This window comes from Helicoverpa armigera, chromosome 9, assembly GCF_030705265.1.
Source record: "Helicoverpa armigera isolate CAAS_96S chromosome 9, ASM3070526v1, whole genome shotgun sequence".
In the NCBI taxonomy this organism is placed as follows: Eukaryota; Metazoa; Arthropoda; class Insecta; order Lepidoptera; family Noctuidae; genus Helicoverpa; species Helicoverpa armigera.
Genome location: NC_087128.1, coordinates 1,603,992 through 1,627,456, shown reverse-complemented (window position 1 = coordinate 1,627,456; position 23,465 = coordinate 1,603,992). Strand labels below are relative to the sequence as shown.

Genomic DNA, 23,465 nt, shown 5'->3' with positions numbered 1-23,465 from the left:
GATGTACATACCCGTGTGGGGTATCAATGGAAAGGTCTTTTAAAATGATATAAAGTTTTCTAAAAAACATTTTTCTTAAAGTGAACGGTTTTTGAGATATCAGCTCTCAAAGTCGTAAAAAGTATGTCCCCCCCCCTCTATTTTTATAACTACGGGGTATAAAATTCTAAAAAAAATAGAGGTGATGCATGCTAATTAACTCTTTCAACGATTTTTGGTTTGATCAAAGTATCTCTTATAGTTTTTGAGATAGGTTGATTTAACTGTAATTTACGGAACCCTTCGTGCACGAGTCCGACTCGCACTTGGCCGGTTTTTTACCTTGTTTTGCTGAACCTATATCAATGGCTGTTCTTTTTCCATTAGCTAAAAATATTTTTGTTTGCTGCATTTTTTGTTTATATTGGTACTACTTAGAGGTATATGTCAAATTAATTTCGTCAGCTGGCACGAACTCAAATGACCGTGTAATATATTATTCTTATTTTGAATCGGATTAACCTATGTCTGACCCATATTTATTTAGTATAGCGCCTATTTCATCACAAGTTATAATACCTTCAGAATAAGTATTTAGTGTGTATTTTTTGGCATGTTTCTTATGTGTATTTCGCTGAATGAGTGAAAACTACTGCTTTTCATACGGTTTTAATGCCAATATAAGGTTACGAATTAAGAGTACTGGGCGGATCGCTTAATATTATATCTCATACAAAATCTCGAAATTCTCTACTAGAATCGTCAAAGATAGGACCAATATGTTTTTGACACCTCAGCTTCAATAATACAAAGCTTTTTAAAAGAACCATTATCATCATCATAAGCCTCTATTCATCGTCTCACTGCTGACCGGCTTCATCTCACATAGAAAGATTTAAGTTAATTATTAAACTATAGAATATATCGGAAAGCCAACACAGATTTTGACAAATATCTTACGTAATTCATATTATACCGCTACAAACCGACTCTGTAATATACGAGATATAGGCGAATTTTCTCTAGAGATACATGTATGTATTTGCGTTTCAGAGCTTACAAAGACAAGATGGGATCTGGAGAGGAGCTAACGTCACTAAATATTCAAACTCTGCTTTAGTATTTATCTTAGAGCAGATAGGCGACTGAGTAATCAAAATATCTGAACTGGGATCGTTAGTTAATCATTTATCTACTTGTAACTAGTTTGAAATCATCGCTGCTCCTGGTGTTAAGCCAGGAATACAGACGCTATTAATTTAATTTCCAAACCGAATGACAAGAATTTCACAACTCAACTTTAAACGAGAAAATTACATACCTAAATAAAAAATATTTAACATTACCAAAATGCCTTGCCGCGGATATTTCAAAGCGGTCAGCTAAAAATTGTTTGCAAAAGTTAAATCGTAAACTGGCCGGCGTTCCAGGAAACGTTATGTGTTGGCAACACAGCTAACGTCTGACATTTTCGTAATAGCAACCCCGAAGCACCGGCGGCGGCGCGTGCGCATATCCAAGTTCAAAGCTGTATAAAAGTAGGCAATTTTATGGTCTATCCGCTATGTTTTCAGATACCCTACAATTTGGGTAATTTTGTTTTGACTTTCGAAGGATTTAAAATGGTAAACGTGAACATGATCTTTTGTTTTTTTTACTGCGAATGGAGTAGGTATGTTTTCATACAGTTAATGTTCATCATATAGATACTGCAATTGGTTAGTAAAATGAAACTGAAAACTATTTCGCAATTTTAACTTAATATGGGACCAGAAACAATAGGGTAGTGTCCAGGGTCGAAATAATGAAATAATATTTAGTCCGCTTTTTAGATAATCAAAAAATATTGGATACGTATTTTTTCTTTTTTTAATTAAACATAAAATGACAAAGATAATACGCTTCAAAAATTAGGAGTGGGGGCCTTTTACGTCACAGTCTCCTGAAAATTGTAGCAACTTGTGACGTCACACTCAACTTTAACACGCTATATCTTAACAAGTTCTGATCCAATTTAAAAAAGAAAAAATACGTATCGCTTAATTTTGGACAATCTACAAGACGGACTAATTATTATTTTTTAGGAAACTACCCTAAAACGTCCAAGAATCGACATCTTAATTAAAAGGAGTATCTTGCGCAGTATTCTTAGCCTTAAAAGCTAACCTAAGCTCGATTGTACTTCAAGTACTTCCATTGTATGGATACAATCGCTCTCATTATGGAACGTATTGGAAGTTTCCACGAAGCAAGCAGTTTTTTGCTGACACGGTCTAGTTGGTTATACAAAAACTATTCCTCTTGAAACGTCCGTCTTGTTGTCCCATGTTAAATATAAAGTTATATCTATCTCCCCATCATTATTTTCGCATAATTTTAGCAATCTTTCCTAATGAGGTTATTTTTAAAGAATCAGATGCAAAGCAGCTTATATCTCTAATATGCATTCGTTCATCTGATCAAACGTATTTTTAAAAAGCTGATTTAACCCCAGATTTCTGGTCTTCTAAACAGGCGCAGGTTCATTTTCTTCACAATACGTAAAACTTGATACTCCAAGACTTTGTCCTTTTTATGGACCATAAAATATTTTGCAAAGCAATCTAATGGCGTATAAGAGGGACACGATAAAAAAACGAGCCGTGAGAAGAATGCCACGTCGCTTCATTGTCGTCGCGTCAGCCTGAGCTAGACAAAAAACTGAGTCTACCTTTGAGAAAGCTTCGTAAGGTTCTAGATAAGAGTGTGGGATGTGTCTGAGGATGTAGGTTACTTAATCTGCGAGCTAGGCGTTTTACTGGCTTTGTTGGTGGTACCTATATCCCGTCAGCGTCTCTATTGACTTCCTTTTTAAGATGAAAAGCTATTGTTTGACGCATCTTTTGATAATATTTGGCCGCAAGTTGGCGCGTATAATAGAAAGATTCTATCTTTATGTGTGTGTATAGAAAATTGTAACATCTACATTCTACAGCCTTTATAATTGATTACGGAAATGTCATCTTAGATGCAATGTGTAAAGTGGCATTTTGGGATTAGGTAAGCTATGTAGCCCTTACATTCACAATTATTCAATAGCAAGTTACCTCTAATATTCATAAATGATTTGATACACAAACAGGCTCTTTGATAAACAAACGAGCCATGTATCGTAAATATTCTGACCCAAAAACATCCCCCAAATAATTCAGGGTCCCAAGCTCCCAAATGGCATGCAAAAATGGATCGGCAGCAATATATTATATTACCGGCGTGCCACGTAACAAATAAGCAATCAAAGCGTCGAATTCCTATCACGTTTGAGCACAATAACACAATTTCGAGCCGACGTACAGCGACCAACGCCGGGAAATGGAAAAAGATTTTTATATGAAAATCCTGTACATTGCAAACATTATAGATTTTATATGGCGTGACAGGCGTGATATCTTAACAGCTACCGATAACGTAAAGTTTGAGTCGAATGAAAGTATTGCTAAACTACTTGAACATAAAATATGTGGTGAGTTTTAGGTACCATTGCCTTATAACCATGTGGCAATCTATCAGCCATATCTTTTGCAATACTTTAAATCCATAGTTTCTATGTCATCCCTTTCCTTTAGGATCTTCATAACCTTGCTAACTAATGTGATCTTCATTATTCAACATTAACTCATTTATTTAACTCAAACTCATTTATTTAACTTGTCTGTAAAACAGCACTTTTTGAACGTCAAGATTTACAAAAGACGCCCACCCATCACCACTTCCTATGTGTTTGGCTGGGAAGAAGGAGTGGCACAACAAACTCCCTATCAACACATTCTTGAGGTTAGAAGAACCTTTCAACAATGTTTTATTATAAATACATTTTTATACAATACACTGGTTTCCAAGGAAGAAGAAACAATCAGCCAATCTTACAACAATAAAATAATAATTTCGCTCCAATTCTTCAGAATCACATGGCTATAGACAATAAGAGATTTTCTCACAATAATTAATAACATTATGTCATAAAGTATCAGTAGATATCTGCTATATTCTCATACAATATACCAACTGTGGGAATCAGGTTAACGAGACAGCAATCGCATATTATTCATTGCATTATGACTAAATACTTAAGTCCATGTGTACTTTACTATTTGTAAATACTTGAGTTCGAAGACTATATCTGTTTCTATCCTAGATAATATAGCAAGGTAATGGTGGACCAAAGCCTAGTAGGTAAGTCAAGCGTAACATTATGATGGTGCTGCGGGATCCATCGCCCTAGTACATAAAGGGCTTAAGAAGGCAAAAGCAACATGATGGGTTTGAACCAAGTTACTATGGTAAGGTAATCCATGGTTTTAGTCAGTAAGAGTCTGACACTCCTTCACGCTGCTAACCCACAGCGGGTGGGGTCATTTGATGATTTCCTATCAAAATAAAAAATTTGTGTGGTGGTTCTTATATACCACTGATGAGCATAGTGCCATTCACAACTCCATAGAATCAGCCCATAGTCGAGGATTGTAGCTAAAATATGGATAGAAGATCAGTCAGTCTTATACATGATTTCATCGATACTTCTACTATTAATATGTACAACTAGTGAAGAAGTGGTTATATTCAACTAGTTAGGCTCTGACTGAGCTAACAAGAGAGGCACTTAGCTTGCGATATCATTTTAGTTGCAGCACGGTGTAGACCTACTATAAAGACATATTTCTTAACATTTTTACAAGCCTTACAATCTATTAAACATTCCAATTTGGGTCCTATCCCCATACTTCTAAGGTAGAGTTTCCATCAGCAACAGTTTTCGCCATAAAAGCCGTAACGGTTGGCAATGTATCGTCCATGGTGGTTGCCATTTACCAACACTTACCATAACATGGGTATCTGCGACGTATGAATATTAAATTATTGTGTGTTATTTTGAACTAGACTATTCCCGTGACTTTTCCTGCACGCATGGTATTCTTTTGTGCCCTTAAATTGGTATTTTTCACAACCCTGCTTTGACAAAAACGTTAATTGGAAATCCGACATTCAGTCGGTATGAATTCGAGAGTATCAGAGATTCGTAAATTGAAAAACTTTTAGTAGATTAAAACCATTTCAAACCGAGTTCGGAATGTATTCAATAGTTTTCTATGGAGCTTCGATAGACTATAGGTAGGTATATGTCGCGGTCACAAATACTAAGTATAACATTTATTTGTATACGCCAACAGATTTTTCGCACGTAAACGTCAATGTATGGTATTACATCAACTTTATATGATGTACTTTTACAAAACCATTTTATTAGCACCTAGCCTGCCCTATTTCTTTATTGTTTAAACATGTCAAAGGAAAAGATATGAATATTGCAATGTAAAGATAAGGAAGTGCAGGTTTCTGAAGATGGTCACCAATGTCGAAATGGTGCTGTTCTCAAATGGGATGTTTCATTTTTTGTAGGTTTAACACTGCCAAATTCTAAGGTGGTGTGGCTTTGTTGACGATGTTTGGCGCTCGGAAAGTGTCCCGCTTATAAGCACGCCCGGGTTTGGATAACACGTCGCTGGTGTGAAAGTAATGTTCAAATATTAAGAATTCGTTTTCGCTGAAACACAGTTCATACAAAATAGAAATTATGATTAATGTGATTTTATTTTAAGGAAAGCTTACAGACAAGGTAATAAAAAAGTTATAGACATGCATGAACAGGGATATATTGCTAATTACAAGCTACCATATGCAATAAACTAATAGTTTATCTTCTTGCAGTTCCTCCAGACTACTGCTTTGCTTCCTTTAACGCCAGCGACTGCCACTTACCCCCGAAACCAGTATTCTACTACTACAAACCAGGTTCTCGATGCGCAATCCAAATGTGGCGAGGATGTCCAAACCTCAGAAGAAAATGTTACAGAAACAACAAAATGTAAGTTGATATAGGAATATCTTACTCGTTTCGCAAAGCAGCCCGGAATCTTTGAGTTGGTGATTGATACGAGTGAAGGAATAAGGAGTGCACCTATGCTTGCGCCTGCGCAAATGCTTGTGTTCTATAATATGTCCTGCGCAGCTAGCTGTCCTCATTGTACGAGAACAGCCGCCGTGGGGAAAAACAGCTAATCATCGTCATCATTTTACTTTTTCTGTCTAGGCTAAGTTGCATTCTCCTAATTTCATCTAGAGTACAATAAGTTAAAAGCACTTTAGAATAATGTAGTGGGTATTCCGTGGTATGGATTAAAAATACCTTTAAATTGCCAATTTGAACAAATAACGCACTTCATTTTGGGGATTAATATGTCCAGTTTAGTAGTAGATCGTAGACCAGTTAATCGTAAATATTTCAAAATCTCACCGCCTAGATTTCGTTTCACTGTTACTTCTAATACAACCATTCCTATTAAAGCATTTAAAACAAAATTAGAAGAAATGGATGATCGACAACTTCAGGAAATCAGTTCTATGCTGAATCAAATAATCAAGAATATAAACCCTGTAACAACTACTACTACCACAGAAATAACTGCCTCAACTACTACTACCACAGAAATAACTGCCTCAGCTACCACTGAACAATCTACTGACACTACGGAAATAATTACTACGACCGATGAGTATACAGACTATACTGACGTTCCACAGACTATAACTGCTGGCTAAAATTGCAGGTAATTATGATTGATTCTTAAAAGAAACACTTGATCGCGCGGTTGGCATACGCCTGCGCACGCTCGAATGCCGCGCCACTTGTGTGCTCTTTCCTGTTCTCTGGATTACCATCAATATTTTTGTAATAATAACTTTTTTTTCGAAAAATTAAATAAGACAGCTATATACGTTATTGTTTTTTTTTAAGATGAAATTACTGTAAATAAATGCTATAATGTTAACCTATTAATAGAACTACACACCTTTTCAATATATTTCAAATTAAATCTGCATATTTACAATAATAAAAATGGTTACTTTTACACACTAAAGCCCTTCCCACCTTCCAAGCATTATAGACATCCCATCTGGTCCCTTGGCATGGTCACGTGCTAAGCCTTTGGGTTCTCAAACGCCTGGCACTCCGGCGGTGACACTCTTGTCACTTGTCACGACGGATAAAGTCATTAATACTAGCGTGCCGTGTCATGCGACCTGCACTCTTGCTGCAAGAAAAACCGTGGTGACATAGATTACGTTAGTTAAATCGAACTTTACATGTATAGCGGCTGCCACTGTGAACGTTAGCACGAGTAGCTGCTAAACGTACTGCCATGAAGTTGGATTGCCATAATGACGTCACAAGCGTGAAGACCAATCTGACCGCGTTATTAGTCACCCGTTGTTTTTATAATATACATTTTTAATTTAAGAGTTTATTTATTTATTTATTTATTTGGGACAAACAAACAGTAACACATTATTTCTGCGCAAATAATATAAACAAGATATTATATAAATGTGAAACTCACACCGTTATCCACAGCATATACAATTCATATAAATTTACTTTAATGAACAATCTATGCGAGTAAGATTACAAGACTATTTAAATAACTATACATCGGAATCCTTAAGTTTCTTTAACAATGCAGAACGAAATCTATTTGCTGACACTGAGAATAAATCTAATTCTGCAGTTTCTGAACAAAAAACATTATAGTTTTTGCACAAGCGACGTAGAGGCGCCCGAAAACCAGCATTGGTGCGGCAATGAGACACAGCAAAAAGAGGACGTGCGCGCACCTCTCGTCTAATAACAGTTCTTGGGACATAGTAGCATATTTTATTAGTGATCTCAGAACAGTTATACCTGTTATGGCATACGTCAAAAAGAAACAATCTCTAGATATAAACGCCTAGACTTCAGGCTCATCAGATTGTATGTGTTAAGTAGGTTTTTATAGGTTGGGAAATTGCGGGAGCACCTATAGTGCATCGATCTGAGGAATTTGCGCTGCACTCTTTCAAGCATCTCAACATACTTATTATAAAAAGGGTTCCATACTACCACAGCATATTCGAGTTGAGATCTAACTAATGCTTTGTAGAGATGAGAATAAGTGCTTGCGTGTTTGAATTCAGTAGCTGATCTCATAATGAACCCATACATACGATAAGCCTTTTTAGTGATGTTATCAATATGTTGATCAAGGTGAAGTTTGTTATCTAGCAGTACCCCTAGGTCTCGCACGAATGGGGCTTTTAACAGAGTTACATTGTTAAGATTATAATTATGGTTTATAACGTTTTTATTTTTTGTGAATGATATCGTTAAGCATTTAGAAATGCTAAGGTAAAGTTTGTTTTGAATGCAGTATTCAGAGAATCGATTTAAATCTTCTTGTAACTGACAACAATCTGCATGTTTTCTTATAGCTTTAAAGATTTTTAGGTCGTCAGCATAAAGCAAAAATTTTGAGTATCTAAAACAATTTCCAATATCATTTATGAACAAAATGAATAAAAGAGGCCCTAAAATTGAGCCCTGCGGTACGCCAGATGTTACGACAGTAGTCGCCGAGTGAAATCCTTTGATAACAACCCTTTGTGATCTATTACTAACATATGATGCAAACCAGCGAAGCAAATCTCCTCGTATGCCGTTAAATGCAATTTTGGTAAGAAGCAAATTATGGTCTACTTTGTCGAACGCTTTTTGAAAGTCTGTGTACACTGCGTCTACTTGTACTTGTTGATCCATATTGTTAAGAAGAAAATCGGTAAATATTAATAGATTAGTAGTTGTAGATTTACTTTTGACAAATCCGTGTTGTTGTTCTATTATAATTTATTATATAAGTTTTTCGCATTGTATAACGAAATAATTTATTATGCTAATAAAAATATATACCGTGACTTTTTAGTCGTCTTACAACGGTAGCCCACTTTATGTATCCAATGACTAGTAAACGTTCATATAAAAAAAAAATATTTATGAGATTTTAATAATTTAAATTTCGACGACCTCGATGGCGCAATGGTCGCCATGCCGGACCGCAGCCCGGTAGCCCTTGGTAGATAAGACTGCTTGTCCGAATTTTTGGTTTCTCGGATGGTTAGTGAGAAACTAATTATAGCCAGGTTCCAAAGTGAAGACGTATGTATATCAAGATGGTGGTCAATCAACAGATCGTGGCTGATCCTTGGCCACGAGCTCTTCACAAAGCAACCATTAATGATGACGTATTCAAAAGGCTCCCATTATCCTGTACCTACTGTAGTCCATTATCCCTCAATAGCAACGACCGATACCGATAATCGATAGACTACCAATACAATCGAGATTTCAATCGATTCTGCGGTAATTGACATAATAATAGTGCTCAGCTCGACATGTTTATATCTTTCGATTTATCTGTTTGCTGGTTAATATAAATGTGGGCAGAATTGGCGATGATATGTGGACTGAAAATTAAAAGGAATGTGGTCATGTGATGGTATCTATTAAGAATTAAATGTATGTAGTTCAGTAGATTGGGTTCTGTACATAATATGTGTTCAAAACGAAACGATGGTCTTTGAGATAGCTACAATGTTTTATTAGATAGGTCATAAGTAAGTTCACTGGAATTATAATAAAGCTGGAGAGTTTGAACATTGTTCCGGAAACTGTGTTGACTTTTTTTATTATCTTTTAACTTTGTCAAAAACTGTCCAAATCGCGTCCTGATGTGGGAACCGGGCATCAATCAGTCATGTTACCGCCCAAACTAAGTATAAAACTTTATAGATGAATCACATCATGTGATAGTCGACTACAAAGTAGAATATTAATGCCTTTCAAGGTCACACCACCCCTATCAACGGCGTGGAATGAACTTCAAGGTCAAGTCCCCTGTCATTTGGAGAGTCCATTATAAATCTAAGGGAGGATCGATGAATGAAGGGTTGTATCAATTACTGTGTAATGATTTCAAGACCTAATGTTTAAAAAAAACGGTACACTTCAAAAAAGTACGATATGTCGGCAAAAAGACTCATGCATCGGCCGGGAATCGAACCCGGGCCGCCCGCGTGGCAGGCGAGCATTCTACCACTGAACCACCGATGCTGCTATTATAGTGGTGAAAATAGTGATTTGTGTTATTTGCTAACAAATTTTGTCACTAAGTTCTTTTGCAGTACTGATACAAGTGTTTTCTTTCGGTAATAAATAACAGCATAACTACATACCTATAACGAAATTATTTTCCTCGCTGAGTAGGTATAACACAATATTCATCAGCATTCCTTCGGTTATGTGAGCACAAGTTGTCGTATAGATATGTATTTAGCTAGAACATTAGTCCTAATAGCTGACGATTATGTGCCATAAAGAATTTACATTTGCCAAGCTAGACTATTATAACCAAAGGCAATTTGTGACAGGTTCAAACAAGGAACCATTCGTTTTCTTACTGATGGTAGCTTTTTGATGTCTATATCTATGGCATCAGTCGCTGAGTTGTTCACAAATTGCATAAAACTCCTCCTTCTAATAATTTAAGGAGGAGCAAGAAACTACCCAGACGAAATATTTTCAAGTACCTAAACAGATGCGTGCATGCATCTCCTACAAAAATAATGTTTGATACTGTCATAAGCTGAGAAGCACTGGTTGCGGATTGCTGAAGATCGAGCAAAGTGGCGAACCTTGGGGGATTCCTTTTCCAGCACAATGGACGTCTGTCAGCAGAAACGACAACTGTCATTTAATAAGCTGATAGGAACTGAAACTGTGCGTACAAACCTCTCGTCCATTTCATTGCATCCTCTTGTCTTCCAGAAGATTACTCTCGTAGAAAATGTCTAATTAAGTTGTTGTTTTACCTGTAACAATAACACAAAAAGTGTGTGTAACAAGACCATGAACGTGATTAATAACAACAATTACAAAAAACCTGTCTGAAGATGCATCATGGATTGGCTAATCAATGATATCATGGTCATGTCTTTAAATGCATGGTAAGTACCTACCACAAATACTTAATAGTAAAGAGTGTTAAAGAAAATAGGTACAGAGATTATTAAGAATTATCATAAAAGTCGATGGCAACATATGCCTCTGGACCTAACTACATTCAGCGTGCAACATAACCCTTAGCATATTATATCTTTTCTATGCTTTAATGTCTTGAATTAGCTTATAATTATAACTACAGTATTTTTTATTAGCTTAAAATAAATTTCAAAGTCCATGCAGGATTAAGAATTATGGAGTAGGGGTGGTCCCATCAAGATACTTCTAGTGTAGGTACGGTATTCTATTGTGACAATACCTTGACATAACCAGCAAAAAATCTAAAATGAGGTTCGACTTGAAGAAGTTTGAAACTATTCTTACATTCTAAACTTGAAACCAAAACTCCCAACGACGTAGTACATCCGCATATTTTTATTACGGAGGTAAAAATATAAAATGGAAGCTGAAATAACGTTAATATTTTCTGAGGGAAACTGGGTCGCGAAGTGAAAACCCTCGAGGTACGAGAGGGATTAAATAAGGCTCAGGGTTGCCACCGCATATCTTTAGACTTTAAAGATTTGCAGGGTTAAAAATACATTAGGGTAAGCGGTTGGTTGCTGCTTTCAGTGTTTACAAAAAAAGTAATGCTTCTGAATTCGAAATGTAGGCTTTTGGAAGAATTAATGGGCAATGGCTCTTCTCTTGATTAACTCCAGTGTTATATTTTTGTGTTAAAATGATTTTATATTGCATTACCTGTGGCAATGATAACAATTGAATGTTCAGGTAGTTTTAGTATCAGGCTCAGGATATCTGGGTAGGATAGCTGTAATAACCTAATTTGAAGAAGCCTATATTTCCATTTTCGTCAATCCTCGCCTTGAGCAAGAAAAGTGATTAACGCTTATACCTCCTCTGTATAAGAAGTCTTGTGTCTGAGGAAATAACCTTCTGCAGGGCTAGACTGATGAAGAAAATAAGAATAGTGTATAAATAGTGTTTCCGTCAGCCCTAAAGCTAAGAATATTCGAGTGGCGTACCGTCTACGTCTGTAAGTTTAATGCAGCCCCTACTTGAGACACTTGGTCACATAATATAGGTGCCTTCTTCTACCTAATTCTATAGTACAGGTCAGTGACCATATTTTTATAGTGCAGGGATATGTTTTATTGGCATCGCTTTACCTGTATGGGATAATAGCCGATTTCCCGCGGTTTCACTGGTGTGCCGTTTAACTTGGTGTACTTGGTGGCCGCACCGACATAAAATATAACCTACTAGCGACAAGCTCCGGTTTAGCACGGGATAACAATATTTCCCCACTATTTAATGTACCTATTTCATTATACATATAAACCTTCCTCTTTACTCACTCTATCTATTAAAAAAACCGCATGAAAATCGGTTGCTTAGTTTTGAAGATTTAAGCGGACAACGGGACAGAAAAAGCGACTTTGTTTTTATACTATGTAGCAGTGGCGTAGCGTGGGGGGGGCAGGGGGGGCACATTCCCCGGGCGGCAGCTTTTAGGGGGCGGCAAAATTTACCCAATAAAAAAAAAATTGTTCGCAACTAGTATCTGCGCCGCTACATAAAACTGTCTAACAATAACAAAACATTAAACAAGTTGAAACTTTTTAAACTTAAAATTAATTATTGTTAAAATTTGGTACTTAAAACACACGTGACACTACATTTTACGTAATTTTGGTTTTGAGTCTTAAATAAAAAATAATTAAAATTTCGCGCTCGCTTCGCTCGCGTATTCAGAAACTGTATGCGCTTGATTTTGCATTTGTCAACAAACAAAAAGTTAAGTACGTTTGGGCTAAATTTTACGTAATATTTGGTTTAAGTCCCATAAAAATTTTTCAAATACGATATGCCCTTATTTTTGCATCTGTCAACAAACAAAACATTAAGTATGTTTGGGGCTAAATTATACGTAATTTTTGTTTTAAGTACGATAAAAATTTCGCGCTCGCTTCGATCGCGTATTTTGGATTTTTAAAACCTTCCAGAAATCAAGTAACAAAGATATAAAAGAAAAGTCTACTTGAGAACCTCCCCCTTCTGCCGGGGCTGCGGGTTGTTCGAAAGAGTTACCATAAAACATAAAAGGCCTTTAACACGACGGTTTTTAATCAGTAAGAGTCTGACACTCCCTCACCGCTGCTAACCCACAGCGGGAAGGGTCATTTGATGATTTTTAACGTCGATACAAAAAAAAAACCTTTTTTTGAAGTCGGTTAAAAATGACAAACGGCCAGTAACACTTGTTAAAAAAAATACACGGGAAGGGGCGGCAAAATCGACAACTGCCCCGGGCGGCAGATACCCACGCTACGCCACTGCTATGTAGTGATTTTACATGGAAATAGTGCAGCTTTCCAATAGTGAAATAAATTTTCATATCGTTCAAACAGTCAAAAAAATTCTCCCCTTTATTATTTTAGTATGGTAACATGGGCTATATTTTATCCCGTTACAGGCAGTGGTTCCGAGAGGACGGGGGCGAAACCGTGGGAAAAAGTTTAGTCTACATATAAAGCGTGTAAGGCTACAGTTACATGACAAATATCGAAGATAAATAGAAATAAGTAGACACCTTATAGATGCATTTACAAGTTCTTATGAACACATTATGTAATTCAAACTCGTTTTTAAAAGAGATGTATTATGCCTAGTTGATTATGACTAATATCCGCTCACACTTCACCGCTTTTCACGGCTGACTGACCTCCTGAAAGGGAGTATAAAAAGAGTTCCTATAAAATAAAATGTTCCGAGAAGGTCAAAGTTGAGAAGAGTGTTAGTATGGACCAGTGTTTTTCAAACTTTTTCGATACAACCCTTTTTGGTATTAAATAATGTAAAAATGTATTTCGTGACCCCCTACTTTTTAGATACCATGTATGTACTTTATGTCGACAAATATACATTCCATACCTACACTAATTCAAAATTCGTTTGTAAGTATAACTAAGCATGCAGTTATGCAATTCCAAAAAGTTAACGGGTAATAGTAATAATGTTTAAGATGGAAAAAATATCAGCATTTTCTGACAATAATCAAGCCACGTATTCACTGGGAAACAATGTTTCAGATACACAGTTTCTGAAACATCACGTAGATGTTTACAGCAACAATGTTTCGGAAACTGCCGTCCACACCGTCAGATGTTTACAATATGTTTATTTGGCGTTTATAAACAAATGAAACACGCGTCCACACTTGTATGCACATGTTGTGCAACCGATTTGTTTCTGCGCTCCCCGCCACGGGTGGGGAGCACAGAAACATTCGATAAACACAAACACGTAGTGTTTACAGAAACAAAATTACATGTTTCTGAAACAAAATTATTTGTTTCAGAAACACGTAGATTTTGTTTCTGAAACAGTGTTTATAAACAATTGTTTCTCAGTGAATACATGGCTTTATGTATTTTTTTTACTGAACTTTTTCCCACAACTACGTGTAATAAGAGCTTTTTTTTCCGACGTCAAAAATCATCAAATGACTCCTCCCGCTGTGGGTTAGCAGCGGTGAGGGAGTGTCAGACTCTTACTGACTAAAAACCATCGTGTTCCGTCATAGACCTTTTATGTACCAGGGCCGCGGTATCTCTTTCGAACAACCCGCAGCCCCGGCAGGCCTTGGCCCTGCTGGGCCCCGCTGGTGTAATAAGAGCTTAGAGGCACATTTTACTATGCTTCATGATAATAATGTAACTTTAGGGGTCACGATACCAGATTGAGAAACACAGACATATACCATCTCCTATGAACCTGTTCAGATAAGCCAATGACCGTAAAATACTCTGATATTATAGACAAATTATGGAAGGCTTTTCTGTCATTTTATCTGAAAATTAACATAATGTTATCAAATTCACAGGTTCTCCAAACTTTTATATTTATCAATAGACGCAAAAAGAACAGGTTCAGTATTAGTATTAGTTAATATTAAACGACAGCCGCAATCTTGGCAAAAAATTGCAAACATGACAATCTTATCAATTTTAAACTCATGTGTTTATTATCTGCTATGTGATAAGTAGGTACCTATTATAGATATATCCATCCATACTCCCGCTAAGTGATAAGTTTCGTCGATTCATCCATACTCGAAATACAAAGCAAATCCCTACTAATATTATAAATGCGAAAATAACTCTGTGTCTGTCTGTCTGTTACACTTTCACGTCTAAACCACTGAACTGATTTTTTTTACTTTTGGTACAGAGATAGAGTTGACCTTGAGAAGGAACAAAGAATAGTTTTTATCCCGGACTTTTGAAGAGTTCCCTTGGAAACGCGAAATAACCAAAACCGACGCGGGCGAAGCCGCGGGCAGAAGCTAGTCAAACATAAATCCTATAGACATAAATCTGATTGAAGTTCATCCATCATCCGTTGAAATGTGCCTATTAAGTAAAGTATGTGATAAATTGAAAAAAAAAAATAGGAAAATATCGCATGGAAAATCAAAATGACTCCGACGATGACGTCACTTCATCTTCCGAACCTTTTTCCCAACTATGCTGGGGTCTGCTTCCAGTCTAACCGGATTCAGCTGAGTACCAGTGCTTTACAAGAAGCGACTGGCTATCTGACCTCCTCAACCCAGTTACCCGGGCAGCCCAATATCCCTTGGAGACTGGTGTCAGAGTAACTGGCTTCTGACTATCCAATGACGTCACTTTTACGTAATAAATAAGACAAAACAAACAACCATAACCCGAAACAATTTAACTCTGACGTGACAAGCAAGCTAGTGGTCACAGGTTCGACGCTCGGCCGGTCACGAGAACTCGTTACAGCCAATTGCCAACGATCACGACTTTGTGAAAAAAATATTGACTTGGGTAAAGTTTATTGTACTTTACATAGGTACTTACGTACTAGTGTAAGCATATTTACTGCAGTTTGTATGTACCTACTCGTATGTAGGTACCTATGTAGATAGGTGGTGATTCCTTTGTAGCGAATATTGGGAAATATTCACTTCTAAGGGTGCTTACATAAAGAAACAGGTTACCGGTACAGACATACCTGTACGGGTAGGTACCGATCAGTGCAGGTAACGGTAACCTGTTTCTTTATGTAAGCACTCTAAGTTGTTATAAATCTAGAAATATAAAAAAATATATGCTATAAATTCATACGTGTCTTGTAATACGAAAATAAATAAAAGTTGGAGATACTGATGGTTAATTTCAGAACCCTTAGCAAGCATCGGTGGTTCAGTGGTAGAATGCTCGCCTGCCACGCGGGCGGCCCGGGTTCGATTCCCGGCCGATGCAGGTTTCTTTTTGCATTTTATTTTCTTTTAAATATATTTGTATACTTTATCTAAAATTGAGAAAATATAATATTAATATTGCTTATATATTAGAAACATCAAAATACTTCCATAAATTTTAAAACGCCTTAACTGGCATTCCCCGGAGTAAGCTAAAAATGTGTGTAGGTACAAAGAAAGTACATTTTACAAAATGTAAAACAAAAAAGGGGACGAATAGACAGTTTTTATCACGTCGCGGAAATTAAAACTGCCTATTAATATTAGCAATTTTTTGTTTACACTAATTAAGTAGGTAGTTTATTTAGTCAGCAGTACATAAAATGCTAAATAAGAACATAGCTACAATAATAATAATTGAAGCGTTAAGCGATCATATCATATGCCTCGTAGGCTTGAGTGGGCATATTATATTTTGTTAGGGTGCTCACTCATGTTAGAAATAATTATAAACAATTTTACAAAAAAAAACAATGTTTAAAAACTCACAGGAAACTTGCACCCTCGCTAATGCTAGGTTACATTTTAATTTATAATAATCATTAAAAGCATATTATATATAAATATATATTTATGTCAAGTAAGTAGTCACAAAAAACTCTGCAGACTTTCATTTATTTTATATTCTTTTTTTATCGGAATTGGCATCACTGGTGAATTTTAGCAAAATTATCTGCGAGTAACAGGCTATATTTTATCCCGGTACGGGCAGTAGTTACCACGGGACGCGGACGAAACCGCGGCAAAACGGCTAGTACTTGGTATAACAGTAAAGCTTCGTGTTTGTTCGTTGCGTTGCGTATTTATTCCCGCGTGAAACAAATATTTGCACAACTCACAATGTTGTTCCGGGTCCCTGTTTGTGCGTGCTATGTATATTTCCACCGGTGCAACAGACGTGCGTGTTGAAAAACAACTGTTTTCATATATAAATACATAGTGAAATAATCACATTTTTAATAGCACTAGCTGTTTTACGCGGTTTCACCCGACGCGTCCCGTTTGAACTACGGCAAAGACTATAAAACTACTTTATGAACTACGGCCTGTACCCTGACAAAATTTTAGTTTGTCATCCGTTGTCTCTTAATTATTTTATAATAAGTACCGGTTTCCTTACTATCCGGATATGAATTCACGAAATGTTTGAGGCTTAACTGATAGACACAGCTGAGAGATAGAATATTTTGCCACAAAAAGTAACAGATCTGAGAATACACCATTGAAGTTATTTGAGAGGTATTGAACATTCATTTGAAAGACAGTCCTTTTACTGTAACTTCCGCTATCCTTGGTTAAGTTCTTAAAACGGCATATAATCAAACATAGCACCGCTGATCTGAACAGATTTATATCATGGAGTAAGGAAAGATGAGCGGAGATGCCATAATGCAGGTAGGTCAGGCGCCTTCTTCTAAGTCAAATACGTATGGTGAGCATGACTAAAACGATCAGTTACGAATGAACTAACGAGACCTATAAGCTCTTTGAGAGAGACGTCTGTCAACTATTTTAGGTATTACAAAAACTAGTATGGTCCAAAAAAGCGTTTATGGGCGAAGACAGTAACGTTCCTCCCGCACACCCGCATTTTGGCGCGCTATTTTCTTAAGAGATTTTCCGTTATGGCACATCCGCTAGTTTGTTCTCCATGGTTTATACACTTTATACATTTACCAATCGGTACCCAAATTGAGCTGTCATGTATCGGGCATTAAATTGACAGCTCGCGTCAATGTTTCACGTTTGAGTTCGTGCAAATTGCGTATTATATAGGCATTGAAATTGTGTGAGACTGTGAAGTGGGAATCTTGTTTTTATAAACATTTATGGCCTTACTACAAAAACTTAAACATCTGTTTTACACATGTCTAAAAATATTGTGGCTGCAAAATGAACCATAGGTATGTCAACGTCATAATGTGACATATTTTTAGACAAGTCTTAAACTGACGTTTAAAAGTTTTTGTGGTAAGACGGTTAAAGTTATTAAGTGGTTTGTTTTATACTGTTTTGTAGGCGGTTATCAGAATAGGTATGATAAGGTAAAAGTCTGTATTGGTAAAAATTGTGTCAGCAATTATACGATTGAGGAGGTATCTATTAAAGACATGACCTTTCTTGACAGTCAAGTAAAATATCAGCTTACAATGAGACTAAGTTCAACGACAACATAAACGTAAGTTTTTCTTAAAACAACTGTTCAGTTTAATTTAACGTGAAAATTCATAGCTAACAAATACTTTCTAGCAAAGTACCTATAGTTTGACAAACGTCATCACTACATAATATAAAAACAAGTCGCTTTTTCTGTCCCTATGATCCTTTGTACGCTTAAATCTAAAGATAGAGTGATTGAAGAGGAAGGTTTATATGTATAATGAAAAAGGTACATTAAATAGTGGGGAAATATTGTTATCCCGTGCGAAACTGGAGCGGGTTGTTAGTTATTATTATAAACCAATATAAATTTTAACAAATACATTAGTGGCAACCCTAAAGTTTTATACTGACGGTCGGTGACGGTATGTGATTAAGTTGCAACAACGGACTCTGTATCAAATAGACCAAACGTGATGAAATATGTAAATAAATATACCTATCTATGTATTCATTACATTATTTGCTTTGCTATTCAAAATTGCAAAAAATATTAATTCACGAAAGTAAGTGTTTGGCCGTGGTTCCGCTTGTTTTGTAAAGATCTTGATTTACACACCAGAATAAAAAGTATTTTCATTTCTTCATTACCGACCTAAGCATACCATGAGTTTTACCATGAAAGAATAATTTTAATTAGATATGTGGAATTGATAAAAATAGGGATATTGGCATCTTTAAAAACTAAAATCAATTCTGAAACACTGATCTGTGTCAATAACAAATTGCACTGCCAATACTTTAAACTTTGCACTTATACTTTTTAACTATATTGGGTGTGTCGTACCTAATCACATTAAATCCTATTACATATAGGTACTTTATGATGTTCTATGGCGAATTGCAACAAAAATAACCTAATCCATTCAGTGGTTTAGCCACGGGAGTCATTTTTCGTACCAATATTACAAGATTAAAATCTAAATCAATCAACAGAAACATGAAAGTATCAGTAAAGGTCGAATCCTAAACAAAATACGTTATTTACGTAAAAGGAGAGAGACTTTGGTCAATATTCTGTGTTGCGTTTGCGCACGTGGGCGCACCAATTCACTAAATTGAAGACAATAAGGTCAGCGCGTGATGAGCCGATGATTTGCATGTAATGGAACGTGTACTGATATAGGTTTTACGGAAATTTTGACATTATTCGAAGGTGTATGGCTGCCCATCCATAAAGTGACCGTGGTAAGCAGCGACCTAATGCAGAGTATAGTTTGATCTACCTCAAGTGTTTCCACATGTAAGAATGTCTTTAAAAAGAAACTGACTGGAAACTCAATTGATAGGTAATAGATAAAGCCCAAAAAAAATTGTGAAAAGTAGGTGTAAGTAGTATGTATTGTTGTTGTGCAATGTTTCACTTATACTTCAACTTGTTTTTTTAATGCAGTGAAATCTGTAGAAAACAACTGTTTTATAACTACTTTGCCTGCATAAAGCTGCACTCATAAATCTAAGAATACACACGCGTGTCATCCAAAAAGATCCTTGAAATTCCAGGAACAAGCAAATAAATTATTATATGTTCGAAATTAAATGTAAGTAAACCAAAATAGTGCACTTATAATAGGGTAATAGGTCGCTGCAACATCCCACGCACTCGTTCAGGTGAATAATATACTCTTAGATCATGATTGTGATGACCATGAGATACTGGTAATCGTGGACAGTCCTGATCAGAGACTTCACGAAAAAAACACAGTTTGTACCTGTGTTTTGTAATGGTTTGCCATGAATAGTACGACTGACAATAAAAGTGTTAAAAAAGCCTGATACCTTGAAATGATGATGAAGCTACTAAATGATTATTATTTTGTCACGGGACTACAGAGTCCCGGATTTTTGGCAGGCGAACGTGACCTTTTGTAGACAACTTTAATGATATGGTGCCACATATATTATAGGTTATGAATCTTTCTTTAGTTTGCCATTTGACGCCTTCTTCGAGTAAGGTAGTGTTTTGTTGCCAGCTTTGGACAAGAAAAACCACAAATCAAAGAACAAATGCGTAAGAAATGGTTAACTTCAGAATTGCAAAGTTAACTATAGGTATGGACTGATGAATCTCAATGAAAGCTATAGTATCCTATTTTAAAACCAAACCATTGTCACCCCGCCGCACACGGTCAAACAGTCTAATTCTGTTAGTAGTGACAACTCATTTAGGTCACTAGGAAACGTTACAGGGCAGTTAAAATTAACTGGAACACATTTAACCAATGATAAATCATCGCAATATGAACATGTCACACTAACTGGTGATTGAGTTGAAGAAAATGTAACTCAACTAATTCTGTTGATACTAAAATTACCTACGAACATCATCCTCCGAGCCTTTTTCCCAACTGTGTTGGGGTCGGCTTCCAGTCTAACCGGATTCAGCTGAGTACCAGTGCTTTACAAGAAGCGACTGCCCTATCTGACCCCTTCAACCCAGTTACCCGGGCAACCCAATACCCCTTGGTTAGACTGGTATCAGACTTACTGGCTTCTGACTACCCGCAACGACTGCCAAGGATGTTCAATGACATCCGGGATCTACAGTTTAACGTGCCATCCGACGACATTGGTGTCTACATACAAACTTAGAATAGTTGCATTCCATAGTCAAGAGGTTGGTTCGCCCACTAGGCCACCACTTTGACGTTTCTCTTACAATATCATCAACCACTTCATAATATAGAGAGGGGATGACCGCTAATCACCAGCTGGAGAGACTATTTGACTTACAAGTGGAGAGACTAATTAACGTACTCATCCATCATCCGATATGGTCTAGTGGCTAGGATACCTGGCTCTCACCCAGGAGGCTCGGGTTCGATTCCCGGTATCGGAATATCCTTTTATCATTTCGTTCTACTACCTGTTCATATAACTCCTCATTCCCTCAGTTTCCTCATTTGTTTTATTGTTTTATTTGTTTTATTGTAATAAAAAAAAAATGAAAAAGAAGATAAAACATTAATGTAAGTACTATTTCTTGCGGCATTATTGTTATTAATTTTGCATAATTTATTCTTTGTCTAATCTTAGACTGGCGAATAACCTCTAAAACGTAAATAAGCATTTGAATCACATTGATGAATAAAATTATCATTCTTTGATAAATTGTTAATTACCTACATTAAAATGCGTATCTGCGTACCTTGGTAACTATTCTACTCACTAACTATTAATTTAGTTGCAATACGGAGTTTAATGCTAAAACAAAAGAACTGCATAAAAAAAAATTGTAACAAATACTTAAACCCGGTACATTTTTTCCCGTCTCAAACACGCGATTACCAGTCAATTCAATTCTTTAGCTGCTACAAAGATCAAGACAATTATGGCCTTACTACAAAAACTTTAACCACTGTTTAACACTTGTCTAAAAAAAATGTGACTCCAAAATGAACCATATGTCAACGTCATAATTTGACATTTTTTTAGACAAGTCTTAAACTGACGTTAAAAAGTTTTTGTGGTAAGACGGTTAGAATCGAGTTTTTCACTAACCCCTTTTCGATGCAAAACCGATTCATACAAAAACAATACCGAATCGATCCATTCTATAAAACAAAGCCTTGAGTCTGTTAGTAAAAGTACATAACAACAGTTACTGCAAAAAACATCGTTTAGAAACTTAAAACAATCAACAGTTCCAAGTAGATCGGTTCTACCTGACTTGGCGAAACGGTCCGTTACCCACCGCTGACCAGGAAGTTAAACCACGGTTAACAGGGTAACATAAGGGTGTATAACTACAGTTAAAGTACAAATTAAATGTTCTACTAACTGGTAAAAAACAGATTTATTACTTTTTTCTTTGCCGTTAAACTATAGTTATTTGGGAGTGCTTTTATTTTCTCGTGCAACCCAAACTGGGGAAAAATTACGCGGTCAGTGAATTTGTTTCTGTGGATATTATAATAATTGTTAGAAACATAACTTGTATAGAGTAACAACTTAACAAGACTACACACAATTGCTGTTATCTTACTTATATTGCACTGATGAGTGAGGGTTTTTGTTAGCTTGAACACTATGATCTCAGGAAGCACTGATCTGATTTGAATAACTCCTTGTTGCATCAGAAATCGTCCATTTATCGAGGAACTGCCTTTTACCCAGATGTCCGTGTAGGATGTAGGATAAAGCCCATGTATTTCCTCTGGCGGCAGCAGATTTTAAACATATTTTATGCAAAGACAAGTCCTCAAAATGTTTTCTGTCTTGTTTTTGGCACTCAAACAACACAAACTTATTAATTACTTGACAACTAAAAACGTAATCCTAATACAGTTTTGATTCATAATAACTGCTTTCTAACGGCCAGTTTCTTCATCAAAAGTTATGGCTAAAGTAATGTCTAAAGTAAAAGTAAAGGTCAAATTCAATTTTTCTATTAGTTTTGCTGTCACTTTAGCCTTGAAAAAACGAATTTGACCGTTACTTTTACTTTAGACATTACTTTAACTTTAACTTTTGATGAAGAAACTGGCCGTAAGAAAGTTAATAAATAACTGCGGAAACTAAAATTGCTCAGATGAAATCCAAGAATCTCTGTTAACTCTAATTACCTATCTAATTTAAAAAAGTACACACATGTACTTTTTTAAAAGAGAAAATTTTTCGCTCCGTTTCACTGTGACAAAAACTATGCGAGCGTTAATTCCATTGTTTGAAAAGAGAACGTCAGCGGCGCGTGCGTTGTGCAAACTAGTCTACGCTTAGCATAATTTTGACACGTTATGCATAGTTTTTTTAAGATCTAGTGCTTCAAGATAAAAGAGAATGAAAGTTCTTTTGAAACTATAAATCTAATGAGGCATAGTGTTGTGTACGGTAAAATTGATTTGGAATCTGTTTGTTCCGGCTAATCTTTGAAATACCTGGACCGATTTTGACGGGACTTGGTAATGTAATAACTCACCTTGCCCACTATTTATCTGTTTGCGGTTGTTGTTCCCTTTACGACGCGACTTAAACTTAGTAGCTAGTAGGTAAGTAATTTAAAAGGTGTGTAATAAATATCTAATATCAAAATAAAGACTTCTTTATCTCAATGATTGATTGTTTGCAACTCACAAACTTGTGCGATCAATAATGTAAACCAAACAA

General features: G+C 36.1%; 1 protein-coding gene and 3 non-coding genes across 4 annotated transcripts in view; 2 read left to right on the top strand and 2 right to left on the bottom strand.

The window, feature by feature from the left end:
• LOC110372723 (uncharacterized protein) overlaps window positions 1-23,465 on the bottom strand; it is a 386,544-nt gene that overhangs the window by 344,573 nt on the left and 18,506 nt on the right. The gene's annotated exons all lie outside the window — the stretch shown is intronic.
• Window positions 9,927-9,997, bottom strand: Trnag-gcc (transfer RNA glycine (anticodon GCC)). The gene has a single exon. It is a non-coding gene; the product is annotated as a tRNA-Gly (tRNA).
• On the top strand, window positions 16,130-16,200 carry Trnag-gcc (transfer RNA glycine (anticodon GCC)). Its single transcript has one exon. It is a non-coding gene; the product is annotated as a tRNA-Gly (tRNA).
• Trnae-cuc (transfer RNA glutamic acid (anticodon CUC)) lies at window positions 21,127-21,198 on the top strand. The gene has a single exon. It is a non-coding gene; the product is annotated as a tRNA-Glu (tRNA).